The 23,214-nt window shown below is 31.1% G+C and overlaps 1 protein-coding gene across 7 annotated transcripts in view; it reads right to left on the bottom strand.

The window, feature by feature from the left end:
- LOC111628045 overlaps nucleotides 1-23,214 on the bottom strand; it is a 150,026-nt gene that overhangs the window by 16,300 nt on the left and 110,512 nt on the right. For 3 of the 7 annotated variants that reach the window (XM_023371771.1, XM_023371788.1, XM_023371776.1), the window contains 2 exons: nucleotides 10,263-10,395; nucleotides 9,145-9,306 (listed from right to left, as the gene is read on the bottom strand). The gene's annotated coding sequence lies outside the window, so the exon portion shown is untranslated. Of the gene's footprint in view, nucleotides 1-6,024; nucleotides 6,557-9,144; nucleotides 9,307-10,262; nucleotides 10,396-13,302; nucleotides 13,456-23,214 lie in introns of those variants that run through there. The other 4 variants (XM_023371782.1, XM_023371803.1, XM_023371796.1 and 1 more) reach the window with 4 other exon arrangements.

Raw genomic sequence — 23,214 nt, 5'->3', positions numbered from 1 at the left:
TTCCCCCAAAAAAAAAAAAAAAAAATCGTGTGCCGAGATGAGTTTCGAGTTCATTCGAGCAATTCGAAATATTAAATTTCCCTAAAGATATTTCCGACTTTGTTTGATTGGAACGATTTTTCCCTTCTTTTTCTCATAATAATCGCGATAATCGATTTTTTTGTGTTCGATTAATGAGTCGTATATGGCAATTTACGACACTTTAATCAAGCGTGGCCCGCGGATACGTCCTCTGCCACCAATAACATTGCCGGTTAGAAATATTGGCCATCCAATCAAGTTCTGCGGGGCTATTTTAAAATTCAAATTTTATTTTTTATTTTTTTTTTTGGCAAATCGAATTTTCGACGAATTAGATTTGAATATTCTCGGTTCCGTACGAAATGCTCAAGGCGCCAATGAGAGAAATGACGTTGCCAATCGGCGATAAATATATATATATTTTTTTCAAAATTTCGAACTCGTTAACGACATTGGTTAAGTAGATCATCGCAGGTAGATGGACTAACCAATCAGCGCTATTTATTTAAAAATTTAAATTCGCCGACGTCACCGATTGTCCAATAACCTGTACGCATTTGAAAAATTTCGATTTGCGAAACGAAACGGATGATTGGTTACGAGTGTAACGGAAAATTAGTCACTTCTACCAATCATCGCTGTGTATTTTTAAAAATTCGAAATTACTGCTTGTAATTGGCAGAACGCGTAACTATCTACGGAATTTATATACGGGTTACGCGTAACTCGGAAAAACGAAGTAAATGGGGAGTTGGCCGCTTTTGAAATGCGTATCAATTGGCCAAATTTATAATAATCTGACAGAAATATTACGTATTATGACAAGCGACGTTATAAATTCGGCTAATCGGCATACGCTATAAATATTAATACCTTTTCTAAATTCGAATTTATGAAAGAAAGCGGGTTAACAAATGGCATTACTAAAAATCCGTTCCTGTGTATTATATTTAGAGAAATCTCTATAAAGTGGCACACGTTAACAGCTAAAATGACCATCTCTTCTCCATTTTTAACATAAAACGAAGCTATTTGAACAGCTGTAGAGATAGTAAGCTGCCATTCTGGTAATCCCCTTTGTTTAGAAATTTGACCATCTTTACATAAACAAACGCCTTTCTAATACTCAATATCGAGGCTTTGTTCAGAATAATAAAGTTCTGCAGGGAACCCCCGTAAAGCATTTTCTATAATTTAGCAAAGGGGATGAGGGGAGAGAGAGAGAGAGAGGAAAAAAATGAAAGAAAGATTCCTGTTCAATAACGATATTAACTCCAGAGAAGCTATACAAAATTCTGGAACAAACAACGAAGACCTAGAATATTTCGGGTCCTAACTTCTATTGTCATGGCGTCGATAGGAAACGAGCACTTTTATGGTATTCCGGGGCAAAGATAAATGTGTATTAAAAAAAAAAAAAAAAGTCGCAACACAAGGAAAAACTGGCCACATTTCTTCCCTTAATTTAAGGTCTTAAGTGCATAATAATTAAAACTAACCTGGAGGAAACTAAGTCAAAAATTCGTTTTACCGCATACACGTTGGATACATCCTACTAACACCCAGGGGGTCCTCCTGTGCTTTTTTTAAAAAAACACACACACACGCAAAAAAAAATAAGGTTGACTTTTCGAAATTAGTTTGAGCCCTAAGACAAATTTTGGTACCTCTGCAAGGAACTTGGTGAGTAATGCCTCGGAGGTCTTTCGCTCCGCTACGGATAACGCTAAAGCCTCATTAATTAGCGCTCCTCCAGCGCGTGTCTAGGCTTACTAAGTAAAATAAAAGGTGCTGCAGAATAAGAAGGATGATAGGAAGTCTCGCGGGGTTTATATGCTGCTTCCTTTTAACGAACGGGCTCCACTAATTTAAACAAATCTTGCCATTTGGGTGGAGAAGGAACTGCCTCAATGAAAGATGGTTGCCACGAAGCTGGCAAAACAAAGGAGTAGCGGGATACTAAACTGTCCATGCTACTTGACAAGTTTTTTTGTTTATTCCCGGTCTAAAAACAGAATCTGAAATGCCATCTGTTAAAGAAGAAAATCGAAAATATTTGCACGTGTTGATAAGGGACGGTTGTATAGATTTTCCCTCCTTCGGATGAAGGATGGTTCGAAACGTTTTTACTGTCACTTACACAGATGAAAACAATAAAAATCACTAATAAATACTTTAAAATTACACTTTACTGACATTTCTCTCGTGTAACACGCAATTCTCTCCGAAACTACCTATAAAACTAGTGCAGTTTTTCATACGGGGCTTACTTTTCTGGTACCCTAACTACTCCAAAATTAAGAAGAAGGGAATCTCTATTAACTAATTAGGAAAAAGAAAAAATAAGGCGAAGCTAAGAATATTGAACAGAATTTGATAAGGTGTTGAATGGTGTGAAAGGATAAGATAAACAAGTAAAAAAAAATACCATTAAAAAAACCTGCCCACGTATTTGTTTTTAAGTTTCCCACCGAACAATGGAGCGACTGTTCTTGGGAGTTAAAAAATTAGAGATTAAATAAAACGTGAGAGTTTGGATTGTCTGCTTGGTCAAAGTGTAGAAAATCTGATCATTAATAAAAATGGAAGCAGCAGTGTGACTCGGGGTTGAGTGACACGAAATTGGTTGGCATGGACAAAAAGGGGGGACACACATTTATGATAAAAGGGTTCTCTATATATAATTCTAAAATTATTTTTATTTTAAAATAAAGTGTGCTTCTAAATTTACTTTTTCAATCGATATAAAGATTATACAAAGTTACAAACCAAGCCTGCTCCATTTAATCACATCTGTTAAGCCCCAGGGTTTTCATAAAAACTGTAATAACACGGAAAATTAAGTACTCCTGTTAATGAATGACGTCACATTTATATAAATCTATATTTGTATATAATTTTGTAACTAAACACTGGGGGATATAAAAATGCATTCCGGCCCAAACAAGCAACGAACTAATTGATATAAGAGGATTAACTGCAGAAGTACAGTATAAAAAAGAAACTGAACCCCATCGAGGGGACGGGGGGATTTCTCTCCCCCCTACTAAAAGGCCCATATAAACTGGAAACACGTCGACATGTCATCGTTAAACGGGACCGTTGCAGGGGGGCTTTTCCGGGTGTTCTAAATGGGCAACTAATTCTCGGGAGATGATAAAATTATAATTAATGCCATCACCGTTTGCTCGGTATAAGGATTATTTATATTTTAATTAATAGAGATTAAACGGGTCGTTCTCGTCGTTCGGAGTAATGGGGCAATGAATTACCGGAGTGTCTCGCTCGTCACGTGACGTGGTGCAAGAAGTATATCACATACCGTTCAATGTCATTTAGGAAATTCAGTTCTGCTATCGATTACTTGGCTCTTTTCCCATCGAGTCACGTAGTTGACGTGCGGGTCAATAATCGCCTGCACAGCTGGGGCATTTCGGCTGAGAAATGAGGTATACAGAGGGCCCGGCACTAAAACCCCCATCGGTACCTGACGAGGTACCAGCTTTGACCTCGGTGACGAACCTCGGAAAGTGACGGGATGCGATTCAAACTGACTCCGGGACGGTTGGAGGAAGGCAATTTTTCCAAGATTCCATTCGGGGTATGGCACGGGTCCAGCATACCACACAGAATATCACTCGTTGGATTGACTGGCATATCCAAAAACGGGGAAAAAAGGAGTATAGGAAAGTATTTCCATTGGATAACCGGCTAGTAATAAAGACGGCACGTCAGGAATGCACAGGGTATTAAACCAGCGAAATCATCCACATACCTAACGCCCGCCCCCTTTTACGACTGACCAAACCGGTTCTGCCTGTGGTGCGGGGAGTCGAAGCGAGATGAGTGGCCCGCATGACCCATTTCCGGACCGTGGGGCCACCCTTTCATCTCTCTCGAATAACCGGGAGCGATGTGTTTATGTATTACCCCATCGGGTCTCCTTATAAGGTAGTGCTACACTTAGTTTACGCTTTTCGTGTCCCGCAGACTCGACACGCGCGGCTAGGCCCCACGCGTTAGCAGAGCAGAGGAGATATTAAATTTTCAAAAATAAAATTACTCCGTTCTTTCTTTCTTCCCCCCGCGCAATTTTTCCGTGACAATTTTTCTCGACCCGCTCGAGTGTCTTTATGACAAAATTTCCAGTACGCATAATCACTTTCATTTCAATTTCATGCTGCACTGGATCCGTTGCCATGGTGACGCCCCCCTTAGCTGTCGGCAGTCGAGTTGTTTGAAGGGTTATTAGTGCACCGGAGAGAGAGAAAGAGAGCGAGAGCTACATAATTGTGTACAGAGATTCGCTTTGCTTTGCTGTCCCCTCGGCTCCGGGCTCGAGGGCTAATTGGAAAGCGGCCCCGGTGCCAGAAAGTGCGGCACCGGGGGGCGGCAGGGCGATGCTTTTTTCGGGAAGGACGGACAGACGGTCCGCGGTAATTTGCTCAAACGAATTAAATAACCTATTAGGGTCACCAGGGATGCGCATACTTCGCCGGATACACAGAGAGGGTCGTTGACCCTAAGCCCATCTTGGCCGCTTGTGCAATATTGACGGAGGAACTCCTATCTCGTATCTCACGCGATCACCCCGGGGAGGAGGGGGGAACTGAACAAGTGCACTACCTTATCGCCAAAAATCCCTGAGACAAAAGCGCTGCTCGCACAGCACTCTGTGCGACCAGAAATTGCTCGCTCCTGTACAGAAAGGAGCCCCATTTTGGCACTTTTCCAAAACGGGACTTGGCAATTTGCCAATTCCTTTTGCGTTTAACATTGCGTCCCTCTTCGAAAAGGAGTCGATCGGATATCTGACGCGTTACAACACAAGGGGGGGAGATACGTGAGAACGTAGAAAGTCGTTAGAGCTAGCTAGCTCTTTCGATACTCTTCCCCGATACTCGATCGAATGACACACTTTTCTCCACCCAAAAGCTTTTGCTAGATTTCCCGCCTTTCCGTGCCACATGTTCACTTCCTCTGATTAAAACTGCAAACGTTCCCAATCCTCAATCTGGCGAAACGGTGATCTCGACGTCGCTATCAGGGTTGCAGAAACTTCTAAAATTCTTCCTAAAAATATCTCAAAGAGCCAGAGTCCCCCCCTTTTTCGCTGATAAAAAAAAACTTCGCTCGGAAAATTGACTTCTGGGAGAGATAATGAAAGATAGAGAACTTTTTCATTCTTTTTTTTTCCTCCCTCCATGAGCTACAATTTCTAACTTCTGACAGGAAAGAAAAAGAGACCCATCAGACTTTAATCACTTCCAACGCCACACACACACACACGAGATTAAAAACAATCTAAAAAGAGATCGTCTCTTCCATCCATCCCATTTTACCCCTTATCTCTCAACCTCTACCTTCTAGGGGCATAAATATCATCTCGAAGAGGATTACTAAACTTCATTTACTCCTGAAAACCGATCTGAGATTGGCACACGCTCTAAACTCTCGTAAACACCCCGGCGAAGAATGACAAAACCGCAAAATCTAAACATAGGAAACAAAACACATTCAACAAGTTAAAAACCTAGTGAGACGACATACCCGTTTAAGCCTCTACCGGTTGTCCCAAATCTGATATTACACATCTACCCAAATGCACTTTAAAAATAAAAAAAACTAAATAAATAAATAAAAAAGCCCAGACTTCACCCCGCAAGCTCCGCTTACCCCCCTCCTTTTTATATCCTTTATTGAACGAGATACATTAAGGACAGCACAAAAATATATACTGACGGATAATCCCGGCAGGAAAACCCTTACGGATGGGGATGTTTACAAAAATACCCCCGAAATTCTCGAGCATTTCATATGATGGATAAAGAACAATAGACAAGTTCGCACGTTGCAGACTTCACCCCGAGAGGTGAAACTGGCTGGTGGGGGGGAGTTCAAGACACGCGAGTTAAGGGGGTGGAAGGGTCGTAAAGCACAAACATAACACAAGAAAATTTATAAGAGAAAAAAAAACTCATTTTCCAGAAATAACAGACTCACCTACTCGGTATCCATCCTCACATCTATACGTGTAGGCGATATTTTTGAACGGGGAGAGGAAAAATAGCGGATGGCAGGCACAGAAACTTTGCAGGTATCCCCAAACAGATAAGACAGAACACACTCTAAGCCAGAACTCGCTTGTTTGTTCAACAAAAGCGGGGAATGCGAACGACAGAGCTAAAACCGGCCGAGCCCATTGTAGAAAGGTGGTGGTGTGCTTCTATATGTGGAATGTGCCATTCGTCACGGCGAGGGTAGGCCGGGAGGAGGGAGACGGGCACATCCGCTCCATCGACCCGACGAGAGAACGAGATTAAATGTCCGAAGGGGAGAGAGGCAATTCGAATCGGAAACGTCATCTCCTCCGTTTTACCCCTTCCCGATCGATGCCAGATGTGACGTGTTATCCTACAGAAAATCCATCATCTTTATTTAAACGGAGGCTGTGACGTCATTAATCTGATTTGGCATAAAGTTTTTCCCGCCGTAAAGAACGATTATTAAAAGTCTAAATTGGACTTTTCCGTGTTTCGGGATGTTAAAAAAAACGTATAAATACATATATATGTATGTATGTATATGGTAATATAAGTGCGTACGGAATTCATTTCTTCATTTTTCCCTTGTTATAGCGTGCGCTCGTGAATTACGAAGACGTTATAATTAGAAAAACGAAAGTTATTTCCTTTCAACATCCGAACACCTAACGGAAAGTCGCTTAAAGTTCATTAACAAACAGAAAAAAAAATCGAGCGTAGAGATGCAACACGATAATTAGTTGATTTCTCAATCGACAGATGGCAGCATTTTAAAATCAATTTCACGAGAGGTCGCGGATTTTTCGCGAAATTTTTCGACACGTCGCCGCAACGTAATAACGTAAAAGGGAGAAGGGAGGGGAAGAAAAAAAAAATCATCTATAAGACATCAAGTAAAATGCGAGAAAGAATGAGAAAAATCGTTAACGGGTGGGACACATTATTTTCATGAAAATTCAACACGATGCGAGATCGTTATGGCACACTTCTCTCCCCCACCCTGGTTAATGTAGAGCAATTTAGAGCGTTGTTTCGCGATTTCTCCCCCCTCCCTTCTTTTCATCTCGAGCAGACAGAAATTTATATGAAAAATCGCAGGCAAGCACTAGCAGTCGGGTGGTTTTTAGGAAACAGTGATTTAGAAGACCCCCACAAAGCTAACAAAAGGGCTTTTTCTTGATCAATATTCAGTTACTTGGGTTTAGAACCTCCTGCCAGGAGGGTGCAGCGAGAGTTTCCGGTGTGTACTGATTAAGGGGAGATGTGCACAAGCAGAAATTTAATACTCGCTTCGTCCTACCGATCGGAATTCGAGTACGGAGACGGAAAAGCGCGCAGGTGGTCCAAATTCGAGCGCAAATATGCAATTTTTCCCCAGAGGGAGAGGAAGATACCAACTTTCTCCTGTTATGGCTCGAAAATTCTCAAATACTGGAAGAATATTCAACTTTAACATTGGAATTTTTCTAAGTTTAAGGAACGTTTAAAGACGGCGGATATATATATAAAAAAAGGGCCAGCTCGATTGTGAAGGGATGAAAAAGGTCAAAGCAGCTACCCACCCTCAGTGGAGAGCGAGAATTAAGAAAAGCCTGTTAGTCGTCAATAGGGAATTTTTTATTATTAATGTCTAGTCTAGGTGGGAGATGCGGGGAGCGAAGGAAGAAGAAGAAGAAGAAAAGAGAGTAGTAGTTTTAGAAAAGACTGCTGCACGATCTACGAAAAAAGTGGATATATTTTGTTTTTTCACCCGCTGGCTCGCTCGCTCCCCCCCTTAGGATTTTTTGGAGAATTAAGGATCTGGCTCGAAAGTAGCAGCTGCCGATCCTAGCCCAACTAGGCAGGTGAAAAAGCAGAGACCCGAGGCGGTCCGTGCGGGGGGAGGGTTTGCAAGCAACTCAATGGAGAAAAGAAGAAAAGTGTGTAGTCTGCACAAAAGCCAGGGAAAATACATACATATATACGTGTATAGTTAAATACAGAAGAAAAAAATATATATTAAACATAATTAAAAACCTAAGAAAACAGGTTAGTTATCTGTACCTAAATGAAGCTTTAGTTTTTTTAGAAAAAAAAGAAAAGAAAAAGCGTTAAAGTACTCGAAAAGCGTTCCCCTCCGGGCAAAGAGGAGGGAACACCAGTTGCCATGACAACGGGTGGGTCAAAACGAGTTGCTAGGGGAAGAAGGAAGTGGAGAAGGAGAAGGGGAACAGAATAACATCGAACAACATGTTGTTCCAACATGGTAGAGTGGGTGAATACTAAGCTTGCAAGTCTCGGGCCGGAATGGAGGTCGAAACAGAAAACAACGCACGCCTGATAGGAGTGTAATACATATAATAAAATAAATTTAACTAGACCACGAACTCGATTTTTATTAACGAACGCGTGACACGTAAAAAAAAGGGAGGGTGGGAAAAAGAATAGGGGAGAAAAAAAGAAAAAAAAAGTATAATTCGATCGCATTAAAACACCCAAGAGGAGCGAAAACTTTAAACGTTTTCATTTATCCTGCATATCGTTCAGTCACGCCTGGAAACGTGGAACAGAATAGTGGGTGTGGTTACACATCTACCCCCGCCTACGGCAAAGCTGCTCCCGTGCTGATTGGACAATGCAGCTTACTATTGTTAGACCGCCTAGTGGGTGTGACTGTAAACCAGAAACAAGCAAAGGAAAAAGAAAACAAAAAAATTAAAAAAAAACAAGCAAACAATCATTTTTGTTTTGTTCAGACAATGAGTAAAATTTCCTTTCAATAATAGTTAATACAGGTAGAGGCGTTTGATTAATCAAAATATTAAAAAAAAAAGGAAGGTTGAAAGTAATTATCTAACATTTATAACTTTGTGGTGTGTGTTTGTGTGTGTAGGGTATGTGACCTTGGGCTGTATTAAAATCTGTAATCTTAAACACAGAGCAATTTTAGTTTTATTGTTGTTTAAGTTCCTTGTGCTGCTCCCTCCAATTCAAATATGTTGCATTTAGGAATTTCCTATGGTCAGTTTGAACAATGAGTTTGAAAGGGAGGAGGAGGAGGAGGTTGAAAAAAAATGGAAAGAAAAAAGTTTACACCTACCACAGACACTTGTTCTGTTTTGATATATTCTGCCTTTTTTTTTTCAGAGCTTCAATACCATTGGATCAATATGCAGATGTGTCAGTAACTGGTTTATTGCATGTGGTCTGCTAAGCTGTTTATTCAATTTTAATCAATTGCTTTCTGTATGCTTTCATCACTCTGAAAATAATGAAAAGAGGGGAGAGAGGAAAAGAAAGTAAAATTAATTTCAATAATAGAAAAAAGTTCTGAATAGGTGTTTTTTTGTTAAAGATTTTATCTTAAATTCTAAAATGTTTAAATATCTTATTGAACTTTGACTGATGAAAGTTCAACAGAGTCTAAACTTGTTTAACAAAATATATATTTAAAAATACTTCAAACTAATCATTTATAATATTACTATACAAATATATTGTATAATAATATATATATAATTTATAAATCCATAAAGTATCATTGTCAATACAGAAATTATTAATTTCTAATTAGAGTTACTAATTTATATCACCTGTACCACTCCTAATCTGGAACAATCTAATTTCTGAAATGGTTCTCCGATTTATCATGTAAATTGGGTACAAAGATTGCATTTAAAGCGTATTTCATAGTGTTTGGTGTTTAATTATCTCTTTTGGTAAACTCAAACGAAATCTAATTTTCAAAAGAAAAAATATATATAAAAAAAATTTGAAGAAAAATTGAGCAACCTACATAACTTCCGAAACATTTCCCCTCCCTTTGTTTGAGTTACTAATCGGAGATTGTTGACCGTTAAATAATATATTTTAAATTTGTAAATTTTTAATTCGCCACACCCCATCTTGACCCATTATCCCAAATTCAATTTCGATATATTTAGAATTTCTTTCTTCTAATTTGGGATTTATGAAGTTCTCCCCTCATATCTAATACTGTCTTTAACTCGCAGTCATTGATAAATTTCTTAAAATAAAAAAAAAAAAAAGCAAAAGTGTAGTTCCGAAAAAAACGTTAACGGTAATAAATATATGTAGAAATAGCTTTTTTCTTTTTTGCTTAATGTTTGTTAATGCTCATTGAGCGAGAGGAATTTCATTTGATCATAATAACAGAGAGACATTTTCAATATTATATTAATAAAAGAAATTACTTACAGAGTTATGTCGGCATAAGGTTGATTCTGAGATATGATTTCTCTCTCTCTCTCTTTCCGTGTGTGTGTGTATTCCAATATTACTGATGGCAATATCAAGAAAAAATCTAATTCTGTCTGGATTTGGAGTATGTCTGCAAATGGGAGGAGGAAAAAAAAATAAAGTAAAAATAAAATAAGAAAATGATAGCAAAACTCCATTAATTACTTTATTTCCGCTTATATATATGTGTGTGTGTAATTTTTTCTGTATTATATTAAGAAATTATGACATTAAGTAATTCTATAACTTGCCAAACTTAATTTATAGTTATTTAATAATTTCTCCTAAGTTAAGAATAGAAGAAAAAAGAAACTAAGTAACATTTTCTGTTATTAAATTTGATTTTTTTTTCTCATTTAGTATACCAGATAATGTTCAAACTTTACAGAATCAGATCAGCAAACAGAATGTAATTTATTTCTAGTTAGATAAAAATGATATATCTTTGATTAAAAGAGAGAATAATAAGAATAATAATAATAATAATTCGTATCTTTTCTTATTAATATGAAATTGAAGAAATCAAAAATAGATTTTAGATTAATCAAAAAAGAATTCTTTCAGTAGAAAAGTTTTATAAAATATCAAAATATATATATATATGTAATTTAATCTTCCTGTTAAAAAAATATAACAATAATTGCTAAATCAATATTGTTAAATAATGAAAAAGTATTTTATTTTTTATGCACAAAAAAAAACACACACACATTTATACATATTTGTAACATATTTAATTAAACATATTCTATTAAATTTATTTTATAATGGATTCAAATTTTAAAATCGATATATAAAATGGAAATTATGTTTTATCCGCACCGAATCGTTACGCAGAAAATAATGCAGGATTATCTATTCAATTAAAAGATAATAGAAACTTGTACGTTCACTTATATAATTCTCTTGCCTGAAAATACTGCATGTATTAAAATTATTTTTTCAAAATATTTTAATGCTGGTGTCATATTATTTTCTAACAAAACATTTTTTCTTTCCTATGGTAAACATTGATGAGTTAGCATTCATTGATAGGGCTAAACAAAAAGAAAACAAAGTCTTCTGACCTTGACCTAAAGGTTAATCTTATTCAATGCCATTTTAAAGTTTTTTTTCTCCCTTAAAAATGATGATAAAAGAGAGTTTTAAGAATACTAAAGCACTACAATTCAAATTTTACATGTGACTTGGATAGAGTTATTACACAGAAAATAACACAAGATTAACTACTTGACAAAACAAAATAATAGAAATTTGTAAGTTTTCTTCTGTAATTCTCTTGCTGCGTGCATAAAAATTATTATTATTTGATTAATTTAATGTTAATGGCATACCATTTTCTAACGAAAACTCTTCTCTTTTTTACGGTAAACATTGACAAGTTGTCTTTTAATAACAGGGTTAATAAAAAGAAAAAAACTCTTCTGACCTTGAACCCAGGGTTCATTTTATTTGCCAACAATTTAAATTCTTCATAAAAAATTGTAATGAAAATTAATTTTTAAACATATAAAAATGTCACTGCTTAAAAACAATTAATTACTATTTGAATAAACAAAAATTTTGGTTTTTTCATCATTAAAAAAGTACAATTTGAATTTAAATATGCAATACTTGTGGATCTTTGATGTTCATATAAAAAATCTAATAAATAAATGGGAGAAAGTCTAAGGGAGAACTTGGTAGCAAATTTACTTGCAAAGCAAAGCAATTTAAAAAAGCTAACTTCATTGGTTTAATGAAGGAGGAGGAGGAAAAAAATTAACTCAAGATAACAAGTAACGAAGCAGTCGTAAATAAAATTCAAAATATATTTTCCATTTTATAAAATTTTTCAAAATCAACACACATTTGCTATAAAAATTACCAAGTAAAAATACATATACATAAATATTCATAAAATTAATTGCAGAGCCAGTTTTTGTATGCACGAGAGATAAAATTTAATTCCAATAATTAAAACTTAAAAACTGCATTTTCGGAACTTGGGGAGGGAAAGAAGAAAAAAAAAAGTTGCATTCTCTTCATTTTTAATTAAATATTAAAGACAATTTTAATACTAAGCTAATTAACATAAAATAAAATTTACATATTGATTGTTCAAATTTATATTAAATTCGCCATCTGTTGTTGCGAAAAATAAACACGACGACACATGGAAGAATTTTCTAAATATTCGGAACAAAAATTTTGCGGCATATTTTCAAGTATTAAACATATAAGCGCGTACGGATTGGCGCGTAATTAAAATAACCAAATTGTTTCTGTTTTTTAAGCAAAACAAATATTTTCTTCTATTATTGTTTTAAAAACTTTTACAAAAATTTCTCTTGTAGAGATTCGCTTTGCTTTGCTGTCCCCTCGGCTCCGGGCTCGAGGGCTAATTGGAAAGCGGCCCCGGTGCCAGAAAGTGCGGCACCGGGGGGGCGGCAGGGCGATGCTTTTTTCGGGAAGGACGGACAGACGGTCCGCGGTAATTTGCTCAAACGAATTAAATAACCTATTAGGGTCACCAGGGATGCGCATACTTCGCCGGATACACAGAGAGGGTCGTTGACCCTAAGCCCATCTTGGCCGCTTGTGCAATATTGACGGAGGAACTCCTATCTCGTATCTCACGCGATCACCCCGGGGAGGAGGGGGGAACTGAACAAGTGCACTACCTTATCGCCAAAAATCCCTGAGACAAAAGCGCTGCTCGCACAGCACTCTGTGCGACCAGAAATTGCTCGCTCCTGTACAGAAAGGAGCCCCATTTTGGCACTTTTCCAAAACGGGACTTGGCAATTTGCCAATTCCTTTTGCGTTTAACATTGCGTCCCTCTTCGAAAAGGAGTCGATCGGATATCTGACGCGTTACAACACAAGGGGGGGAGATACGTGAGAACGTAGAAAGTCGTTAGAGCTAGCTAGCTCTTTCGATACTCTTCCCCGATACTCGATCGAATGACACACTTTTNTTCTAATAAAAAAAAAAGAATATTTAATGTATATTTACCTTAAAAATGTATTAGAAATAAATTATTTCGTTAACTCAACTCCCAAACAGCATTTCGAATATCACTCCAATTGTTAAACGATTTTATGTATTAGCGTTTGAAATATGAAAATGTTCCAAAGGTTTACAGAAAAATAAACAAAATAGTTTTGTCTGAAGTAAAGATAAATATTTAAACATAACAGAATTTACAATTTTAGTGATTAAATTTATAAAATATAATAATAAATAATAATAATATTTATCATAAAACCAAACAATTCTTCCTATTTTTCTACTGTCGTGATTTTAAAGTGGATAAAAATATAATTTAACCGTAGAGATATCATCTGAGAGACGAAACAGATATAAAGTATTGTTTTAAGAAAATTATTTATTAATTTTTAAAATTTTACAACGATAACAACTTTTTCTAGGTCACTCATTATGTAGGTTAATAAAATCTTTTAAACACTCCTATATAATACTACAAGAGAAAATAGAATTAAGTAATACTTTAACATTATTATTTTTTATTTGTTTTATAAATTTACTTAAAATTTCTTCTCCCTTCCTCCCTTTCTTTTAAAATATAGAAAAACACGTTTCATAACCAAAAAACATGCCTATAAAATATTATAAAAACATCTCATAAATAGAAAATAAACAGGCGGATTTATATATTCCTCCTGCACAATATATTTATTGAATGCAACACGCTCCGACAGAATAAAGTAAATAAACAGGAAGGATGTTTAAACAAATATAATAATTTCATTAATACGGATTCTAAAGAGTTTAAATTTTGTTCTACGATAAAATATTTACATTTGCAGATTTATTTTAATTATAAAATCGGCCCTATATTATTAACGACGTGTTTATCTCGGTTAATGCGATTATCTTAATGATAATATTTACACGTTAATTCATCTAAGCTTGTTTTTAATTATAATTATACCGATTAAAAATATAAATATTGGGTAAATTAGACTTAATTATAAAATTCATAATGCAAGCTTATAAAAGTTGGGTACGATACAATTAAGGCAATGCAGATTAAAATTAGAAAAAAAAATTTCTTTTATCAGATAAGATACAGCAAAACAGAAAAGAGAAAGAAACAAACAAAGAAGAGATTTGTCCTTATTTATCTTTTAAATATTTTTATTTTCTTAAAAAAAGATAAACAATTTTTCTTTATTTTTAAATTCTATGAAAGTATTGTCTTCCAATCTTTGCATTCTTTCCTATTTCCAATTATTATGAATTTTGCAATGTGTTTACATTATAATTCACACTCCTCTAATTTTAAAAATATATTTTTCTGAATTGCAATCATTAAGTGAGATAAGATTGGATTAAAATTTTCTTTCTTTACTTTCAATAATGACAGAAGAGAAATTTTTTCCCCCTTCCCTCTTTGTATTTTGCAAGTTCAATAATTTGATATTTCAAATGTAAAATTAATGAGGGTCTCGAGGCATTATTTGCATTGTAGAGGTATTTTTAATTGTTCCGGGAAAGCGAAATTTAAATTATAATACTAAATATGAATAGCAATAAGTTTTAATTATTGAAATTTTTAATTGTTTGATTTAATCATTGAATGGAATTTGTTTAAACAATGCAATAAATTAAAATGATGGAAGAGAAACAAAATGCAGTTAAACCTTTTAATTTATATATGACTCTTCAAAATTGCTATTTCCTTTCAGAAATTTAAGACTGTTTACAGATATAAAAGATAGTATGCTTCATATATATATATATATAATATAATACAAATACAACTAACCCGATTATTTCAAATACCAAAGAAACATTCAGATTCTCTATCAGGCTATATGCTAAATAATCACTAAACAATTGGTAGGAGGTAGGCCACCAAGCTGCCATCTCTTGTTAAATATAATAATTATAAATTAATTAATTAATTTAATTTTAGAATAAGGATAAGATGGCAGCTTGGCAACCTGCCTCCTGCCAAATTGCTTAGTAATTATTTAATCTTATAGTCTGATAAAGAATCCGACTGTTTGTTTAATGTAATTCTTTATAAAGAATATAATATATATATATATATATATATATTTTATTGTACTGTACTTTAAGCTTACACTCAATTTTACTGGATCTTGTGGGTTTTTAATCCACTATTGTTTTGTAAAATATGAAATTACAACCCAAGAAATTCAATGAAATTTGGTTTATCCAGCAGCAAATATCAATTAAAGTTTGAGTCTGCCAGACTTTTAATGATTCGAGATCATTTATTTAATAACGATAATAAATCTTAAAGTACTTGTACACTATAAAATGTTAGTAGTAAACAATTGAGGTTACTATTAATTTCAAGGGTTTGAAGTACATATAGAGAGTTTCTGGAATTTTAAAATAATTATATAATAAAAGACTATAAAGTAATCTAAGTAATAGCCTGAATGTTTAACTCAGATTGTTACGTAGACCACAGAACAATCAGCACTATCATTTACGACCCTGAATACATTTAGGCTTCTATATTGCTTATTTGTGAAACTTTCTCAGCTTACACTGCTAAGAAAATTGCACAAAAATAAAAAGTCTACACATTTGAATAGAAAAGCTGATAATTATAATTATTACCAAAAGACAAACTAAGTAATTATCCAATTCTTTAATCCTGAACATGATATAAATCCTTTCTCAAAGTACTCTTGTAAAATATTGATCATATAATATGTATTTTTATAAGCCACTCTTCTAAGTTTTAGCAATCAGTTTTATTTTTAATAATAATAAAAAAATCACTTAATTAACTTCATTATAACAAATTAGTAAAATACAATGCTGTTATAATAGGGTAAAAAGTTTACAAGTATTTTTTAACATTAAAATCAATTATTTCTATGTAGTAAAAAGGCAAAAAATAATTTAGCATAAAAAAAATAAATAATAAATAAGCACAAATTCTAATCTTGAGAAATCAGAAATTCAAGATTAAAATAAACATAAAATTCGTGCAATAGATTCTGCTTTATCACCGACAGATATTGTATATTGTTTAATGGTCAGTTTGAACAATGAGTTTGAAAGGGAGGAGGAGGAGGAGGAATGATAAACTATTATTTGGTCAGTTCTCTCTTCTCAGTTGCATTACTTTTGCAAATTTTATTTTACTATTATATTATGAGTTAGTTTGTAGAATTATACAAGATAAACAAACCACAAAAGCTAATAATAATATAAACAGGTAATAACATACTAATTTTGAATTTAAGAAGAATGCCAACTNGTTATGATTATTATTATTATTATTATATATTTTTTTTGTGTCATGTTCACAAATCTGAAACAATGTAACAACAAATACACAATTAAAAAAAAAAACAACAAGCAAAAGCAAATCTATCATGAGAACAAAATTGATTTCTTACTGAAAATTGCAGTTGACCGAATCCATTCTTGAAATTTAATTTGAAAGGGAATCTGAAGATGATTTGTTATTCAAAAATATTTTTTCTAGTAAAATAAATTGTATTTTTTCTTTCTTTTTTTTTTTATTAAAATATAAAAATTTATTTTAAAAAAAGTTATTTAGAAAAAATCAAAATAAACAACAAAATCTATTTATTTTCTAAATATATAAATATATAAATTTAATTTTAGGATAGCGACCTTCGCGTAAGTGCGTAAGTAATTATGAAAACATTTCTATATTCTTCAATACTTTCTCCTTTGATTTTAATATTTATTTGTGATAAAATATTTTAAATTTGACAATAAAATTCATACAATGAACAATATAACAAGTAACTATGCATTTCAACTTGAAGAAAATTCCTTATTTTCCAGTACTTTGAAATGGATTTTTAATCATTTGTATTTCTATAGAAATTGCATTATCGGATGTATTCGTGTAAGTACACCTTTCACATTTTCTCTTCTTTCAATTTTTAATTAAAGTACATTTTTAGAATCCATAAGATTTCATAAAAATTCGTACAATCAAGTTTAACAAATAATCCATTAATTTATATTTTAATAATAAATTAGTTTATCATACAAATTTAATAAATTCAAAATAAAGATCAACAACTCTTACAGAGCTTCTTGTGTATTTATAATTTACGACCTACCAAATAGAAATTTCTAAATTCATCGACTTATTGCATAAACTATTTCTTTCTTTCTTGTTTTTCTTTTTTTTCCCCCTTCTTCTTAAGAAAGGTTCATTTTAATAGAAAATGCATTAATCTCATTTTCCAAATCTTATTATTATCAATTCCTAATATTTTATTCTCTGTTTTCTATCAAGTCTCTCAAAATAAGGTCATTTAAATATCTTTATTTTTGTTTTACTTCTTACAAATCAATTATTTTAATTAAAATATAAAACTAAGTAATTTTAAAATTCAATAGTTATACAATAATAATAAACTTTTTAAATATAAAATATATAATAAATATGGTTAACAAGTTATCTTTATAAATGAATATATATCTGTTATCATTACTTGTATGGTGGATATAAGTAATTTTTATATTATGTTTCTGTTTGGACATATGTAGGTCAGATAGAAATATTGTTGTGTAGCATATAATAAGTTTTTCTAAACAAAAACATATGGAAATATAACATTATTGATTATAATAAATTCTCATTTACATAATAATAATAAAATAATAAAAAAATTACAACAATATCTGTGATTGGATAATTAAACTATTTGACTTTTGTTCTTAACTGTGCTTATCGTAAACATTGTAATTGAATACTTCAGATTTAGTACTTGCTACAGACAATGCAAAAATTAAAAGATATACTTTAACTCTATTAATTAAAATAATTAATAAATCAATACAAAGCTCTGTACTGTTTAAATTAACACTATAGCTTGCACAGAGTTTAACAAACTAAACTCTAAAACTAAATTCCTCACCCTGGTAATTACTAAACATTTATAAATTTGGTAATTATTGATAATTGTTAATTCAATTTAAAACAAAAGCTTTCGGATTTTCTTTTCTTTTGTTCATATTAAGCTTTGTTTTTTTTTTAACCGAAATATTTTTAAGTTGCCAAATATGTCTATGGAAAATTTCACATGATTTTTAATGAGTTTATGAGATTTACTTTTAAATGGTTCTGTGCTTTATCCAAAGATAAAGGTGATATATATGGAAGAAAAGAAACAGTTCTTTCCTCTTCCAACTTCTATAATTCAAAAGAAGCCAAGTCAGCATTTTTAAATCTAAACAAAGAAGCATTTTTCACTGATAAACACATATATAAATACTATTAAATTTTCAAAGTTTTTGGATAACATCAATGTGACTTTAACGAATTCACTTTTTTTTTTTATTTTAACTAAATTTTCATATAAAAAATGACTCCAATCTTAGTTTTAAGGAGTTTCTTCTCCCTTTTTTTCTTTTTTTTTTCTTTTTTTATACATACAATTCTATTGTTTAATTAGGTCATTCATGATCATTGACAAAACCTAAGTTCTCAGGATAAAGAGGCCCAATCTTCAATGAAATTTATACAGAAAAAACATTTTTTGTAATCTTACCAATATAAAGATGTTTTCTATCATTTATATATAGAGATAATTGGTTATTCTCTTTGTAATTCTTAAGATAAAGACTATTACAATTCAAAAGGAATTTTATGATTATTGTAATACTAGAATATATAATATAAAAAAAACCATTGTTTATTTATTATTATTACAAATATTCCTTTAGAAAAATTGAATTCAGAATAAGATATAAACATAACAGAGATATATCTAGTTCAATGACTTTAAAGAAACAAATTATTTACAATTCTTTTTTTATTAGTATCATTTTAATAATTTATTTGGTTTCATTTTCAAGATTGTTTCTAAAATTTTCTATATTTTTCATAAACAGATCATTGACTAATAAAGCCAATTATCTATGCAAAAGAATTTTCAAAGAAATTGGAAAAACTAATTTTCTAATGACAAAGTTGATTTCACATATATGCAACGAATGAATAATAATATATTTTTTTAAAATGAAAATTCATGTAAGGTCGATAATAAGGTTCAAAATGAAGCATATTAGATGACTAAAACATTGAAAATTATAAAAATTCGGAATAAAAAATGTAATTAAAACTTGGCTTTAACTCAGAGATTAATATTAATTTTTAGATCACTTAAGTTATTGAATTTTAAACACATTTGTTTAAGATTTGATAGATTTGATGAAAAATTAAGATTACAGTTGTTATTTTGCTTGAGATATTTTTTATCATTTGTTATAACTCAAAAAACATTTTTTATAATCGAAAATGTATCTCATAATGATTAAAAAATAAAGATATATTCTGAATAATTCCTTATCTCTTCTAAAAAAAATTTTTTTAAATAAAAATCCTTCAAGTAAATAGTATTATTCTTAGAATTATTAGAAAAAAATCAACTTTTTCATAAAATTATTTTTCCTGTGCATTAAGAATTATATATATATTTCTCCTTCCCTCAAAATACAACTCATTTCTCAAAGTAGTAAGAGGGAGGAAACATGACTATGGCATGGCCTGAAACTCCAAATGTAGCTAAACTAGATTCTAGCAAATCATAGAAAAGCAATAGTAAACAATGCAGCTTAGTCTTTTTCTCTAGTTAAATAAGCAGCAGTTTTGTGAAAAGTTCTTCCTTCAAAACCCTTCTCTCCAATTTCTCCTCTGTATTTTCAGAGTTCTCTGCTTAAAAATTACGATCGTCATTTTATATATTTGTTATAACAATAACATGATAACTATATGTGTGTTTTAATTAAAAATTCAAATGTCCAATCAAACAGAAGTGAGAAAATTAATCTCTTATTTACTTTTTTCTCAAAAACTATCATTTTGAATCACCCCTGGCAATGCCGACTGATATAATAATATGCTAAACATGTGTTATTCTACTTTACTGCGAGTACAAAATTGTAAGCAGTTATTTGCTTCATGCTAACACGTAAAAAAAATATATCATAAATAAAATTAAGTACTATCATTATAAATAAATACATAAATAAATAAATGAACTGTAAATGTTTGGTAATATTTAAAAAAAAAACTAAGTTAAAGATAACAAGAAAAGATTTCAGGAATTAATATGGAATAATTATAGGAGAAGATCAATTATCCATGCTTGACAAGCATTTCTGACAGTCAAGTTTGGTTGTTAATGAACAAAAAAATAAAAAGAAAATATTACAATCATCATTCACATCAGCAATGCTGTATAAATGTAATTCTTTTTTATAACACATAAATTATTGCCAGTTACAAGAATGGAAGTTAGAAACTAGAATAACAGTCTCAAAAAATTAAATGCATTTCAATGTGATAACGGATAATAAATATGAAAAATATATTTAAATTAAATTTTAATACACAAAAGTATTTATAATTTTACCCTAAAGTTCAATCTATTAAATATTCTTTTATTCTTGATATCTCTAAGCATACAGATAAAATAAAAATAAAAGAAAAAAAGAATTTACTTACAAATATAGTTTAATAATTCTATAGTAAGATTCAATAGAAATTGTACATAATATAATTATTATCATTATTATTGCTACTATTGTTAACTGTAACTATACTGTATTGTAATTAAAAAAAACACTTCAATATATTTATATTTTTAAATAATAATTTATTTCATTAAAATTAAATCTTCCTTACCTACAAACTTAAAAACCTCTGGATAATTCTTAATAAATCAAAACTGATTCATTAACTGATCAATAAACAGAATTAAATGAATAAATGATATATGTGATTTTGTTAGCTCTCTAATAATTTATTATTAGATTAAAAATATTTTATATAAAGATATTACATTCAAAAAATTTTTTTTATTTCCAATTATTTTATTCTATGCAGGCTTAAGAGGTGAGGTGGGCCTGAGCCAGTCATAAATGTGAAACCCCCACTCTTCTCTTCTCCGAAAGCCATAAAAATATACGAATGAAATAAATAAATAAAAAATTTTTTACTGCTTATCAAAATAAACTAATCTACATCACTTTCATAATATTCTTTTTACATAAAAAGACTAAATTTTGAAGAACATCTGTATGAGTCCAAGCCAAATGGTTCTGCTGACCCCCTCCCTCTATCTGGGTCAGATTCTGTTTATATTTAATAGGAATACATAATATAACATAATAAAAAGCTTGTAACAAGATAAAAATGCTTTATTGGAATGTCTATTTAAAAAAAAAAACTAACCAAAAGCACCCAAGCATTAACTCATTAACTTTTAATTTAAAAAAGAAAAAAAAAAGCCATTATCAAATAACATTATAACAACATTTTTAAACCTATAAATTCATATTTTTTTCCATTAAAAATATAAAAACTTTACAAGCAAAATATTGAGAATCTAAAAATTGCAATTTATTCAATATTTAAAAAAAAATTATCTTTAAAATACTTTTAAAAACAAAATAAGGAACTAATTTCACTTTACTAAATATAAAATTTAAACTTTAATTTTCAGAATAAATATTTTAGTGTACCGAAAGTTATTAAATAAAAAATTTATACGTAATGAAAAAAATATAGTATTATTGTAAATATTTGATTTTACTACTGTTAATGTACTGAAAATGATCAAATTCTAATTGGAAAGACATTCTCAACTAACTTTAACATTAATCAAATGCAACTTATGAATAGAACAAACAAGAAACTGTGGGAAACAAAACATTCGCAAAAGCCAAGAATCCGATTTTTTCTCCCCTTTAAATTAACCTTAACTTCTGGAATTTTAATTATATATTTCATTAACAAAAAACTCATCAGAAATCTGTACTCAATAGATTATAAAATCAGAAAGTTTTTACATATGGGATATTTTCTAATTGAGAGATCCAAGATACCATCTCGACAGCAAATTCAGATGACGACAGATTCGATGCAGATCCAGCATGGTGCATTGAATCTGACGTCATAAGATAATTTGTTTTATGTTATTATGAAAGAGAAAGTTTCTTTACTCCATCTTATAACAGTTGAAGACTTAAAAAAGAGTTATCAGAAATTGCTTCAATGGCTTCCAACTATTAACATAGAAAATTTTCAAAAATAAATTAAAATTTGTAGAGAGAATGGAGCAAGCATTAACAGCTTCTAGCTAGCATGAATAAGGACTCTCTGTACAGAATATTTACATTACATAATTTAGTAATTTTGAAACAAGTCAAACATATGATAAAGAATTTTTGTTAGTTTACTTATTATTTGACTCAAAATCTTTTCTAAGAGCTAATAATAATAAGAAATATTAGAACCATTTAAAAAAAGGTTAAAAGAATAAGAAAAATTAAAAACTTAAGTTCATAAAAGAAGTTTCATTATGTCATATAACTTAATAACTACTAGATTAACAATATCTGAAAGCCTAATTTAAGTAATTTAATATTTTGTAACAGTTTTAATAAACATCATTTCAAAGAAAACTGTAGAGAAAAATATAAAAAAGTCTATAATTATCTCTCTATATTTTCCTTCTATAATTTTTATATATAATCTTTATCATTCAAGTAGTAACAAAATCGCTATTAAGCTATCTAGTTATTCGTAATACAAACAAATTATTATTTATCGATAATTATTTATTTATTGATTATTAATTAACGAAAATCCAGACATATGATATTGTAGTAAATATGTCAAATAAAAAAAAAAAATACAGATAGAAAACAGATTTTCAATCTGAAATGCTTTAAGTATATTAGTAAATTAACAGCCTTGGTATAAATATCAATAAAAAATTGTATTAAATTTCTTGAAAACTGAAGTGGGATAAGCAAAGATATACATTCTAGCATCAATAATAAATTGCAAGTAGCACATATTTCATATTAAACATGACTTATCGTTATACATTTTTTCTGTTTAGTTATTAATAAACA

Source organism: Centruroides sculpturatus, unplaced genomic scaffold (genome assembly GCF_000671375.1).
Source record: "Centruroides sculpturatus isolate CEXI.00-Female unplaced genomic scaffold, Cexi_2.0 scaffold1, whole genome shotgun sequence".
Taxonomy (NCBI): Eukaryota; Metazoa; Arthropoda; class Arachnida; order Scorpiones; family Buthidae; genus Centruroides; species Centruroides sculpturatus.
This window is presented reverse-complemented; position numbering and strand designations above follow the sequence as displayed.